The sequence below is a fragment of the Prosopis cineraria genome, unplaced genomic scaffold (genome assembly GCF_029017545.1).
Source record: "Prosopis cineraria cultivar Desert tree isolate PC_DT_omini unplaced genomic scaffold, ASM2901754v1 PC6, whole genome shotgun sequence".
In the NCBI taxonomy this organism is placed as follows: Eukaryota; Viridiplantae; Streptophyta; class Magnoliopsida; order Fabales; family Fabaceae; genus Prosopis; species Prosopis cineraria.
The window spans coordinates 12,011,553-12,014,117 of record NW_026555337.1 but is presented as its reverse complement, the minus strand read 5'-3'; positions in this window follow the sequence as shown (position 1 = coordinate 12,014,117).

Here is a 2,565-nt window from a genome sequence, read left to right as displayed (position 1 = left end):
GATCCACTTGTTTTTTTTTTTTTTCAGTAATTGGAAAGGCTATCTAGCAGCTAGAAGAAAGTAGCAGTGGACAGGCGACTTTTGTCCTACAACAGTAAATCTTCGCAACCCCTAGGAGCTAGCCTCCATAAGCATGTGAAAATGTCAGGCAAATTCATATGCCATGTTTGACAAAAAATCAGCACGGTCGTTCACTTCTCGAGGAGCATGTGACAAAGTAGTCCCCTCACATATTCCAACGAAAAAAAATGACAGGGTTTCCATCAAAATTAATTAATTTAAATTAGATTTTAAATGTTAAATTTTAAAATTTTAAAATTAATTTTTTTAATTATATTATAATAAATTTATATTTTATATTTTATATTTTAAGAAAAAAATAAAAAATAAAAAATTAAATTTTTAAATTTTTAAAATTTAACACTTAAAAATAAATTTAAATATATTGATCGTTTTTACAATCTCCTTATTGTTTTCCCTATTTTAAAGTTGAGCATTAGTACTTTCGTCATAAAAAAGGTTAGCTGGAGACACTCAAATTAATAGCGTTGACAAGACGGTGGAATGCTGAGAGTACCTGATGAGTTGTATTCTCGCTTCTCAAGCTACATTTAAGAACCTATAGCCTCTAGGTTGTAGACAAGATAGTGAGATATTTAAATGATTTAGTATTTTAAAATATAAAAAAATTTAAAAAAAGATCTCATTAAAAATAAAGCAAATGGCAAGAAAATTTATTTAAATTAGATAAATAATAAATTGATCTTATAAAATAATATATTATTTTAAAGTCTCTTAAAAATTTTTATTTTTAGGAAATTAAAGAAAATGATACTTTTGCCCAAACATGCATTAAAATAGAAATTCATAAGCCTCTATTTATATCTTTGGTTTCAATATTAACAAGTTTTGTTTTTAAATTCGTAATAATTTATTGGTCATTTACAAGTCCTGTGCAGTTCAAACAAGTTTCAGACTTTAAAATTTACAAGTCTCTATTCACAATTTTGTTTCTTAGGTTAACAACTTTTGTCCTTAAATTCGCAATAATTTATTAGCCATTTGTAAGTTCTGATGTGTAAGTTTAGACATGCATCAAAGTTGAAAATTCACAAGTTTCCATTCACAACATTGGTTTCAATATTAACAAGTTTTGTCCCTAAATTCGCAACTATGCAACAAGAAATTATAATTTATCAGTATCCTCTGAGTAAGTATTAGTACTCACATTTTTCAGCTTTAAGTATGGAGAGAAAATGAAGACCTCAATCATTTACTCATAATAACTCACATCAATTTTAACTATCATATATGAGAGGAAAAAATTTCAAGGAGGAGAAAAAATTTACCTACGTACAACAGATACAATAGAGAAAGAATGTTTGCTTATATGTATCCACACACAGTAGCCAAACAAAACAAATAACCCATGTAGAGAATCTAAAAAAAAAAAGGAACACGAGAATGAGAAAAAGAAGGAGAGGGAGAAAGATCAGAAGAATACCACAAATTAAGATGTGAATGGAGAACCCAAGAACCCGAGACAGATTAGAAAAATTTGCAAATTTTTTCAGTGAGGATTGAAATTTTTGTTTACTTTAAAGGCAATTTAGTCATTTCATTTGATTCCCTAATGACAAAAAGATCCCAAGGGGTTTCAGGGAAATTATATCATTTTATGAGACCAATATGTCATTTACCTAATTTAAATGGATTTTTCCATCATTTTTTCTCAAAAATAATTATTTTAATATTATTCTTTATTTTTATTTTTTTAAATAATTTTTTTCTCTCACCCTCTTATTAATGAAAATTTTTTTTTAAAATTTATAAAAAGATTAAGATTATAAACCATATTTAATGAATTTCATTAATATATGTAATTTCATCAAAAATATTTTTATAAATCAAGACAGAGAGAGTATAAGATTAAAATTAAGGAAAAATGATAATTACAAATCTTTTAAAGATATTAATGACAATTGAAAACATCAAATTATTAAAATATCATAAGAGAATCATAATCTTTATTTATAGTTAAAAGATCAATAATTATTAAAATATTTGAGGGAATGTGACTTATGAATGAAAAATATTTTTGAAAATTTATAAAAAGATTAAGATTATAAATCATATTTAATGAATTTCATTAATATATGTAATTTCATCAAAAAGACTTTTATAAATTGAGACAGAGGGAGTATAAGATTAAAATTAAGAAAAAATGACAATTACATATCTTTTAAAGATATTAATGACAATTTAAAATCTCAAATTATTGAAATGTCATAAGAGGATTATAATCTTCATTTATAGTTAAAAGATCAATAATTATGGAAATATTTGAGGGAATGTGACTTATCAATTTAAATAAATTAATGGGAGAATTTTAAAAGGAGTAGGGATGCAAATTAATTATTAATAGGTTTTAAAAAAATTAGAAATTTCAGTTCATTTTAGGAGGAGTGAAATGAAAATAATTTCAACAGTAAAAAAAACTAAAGTACTATACACTTATTATGCAGAATAATTATTTATTAATTTTCTTAATTCACTTATTAATTT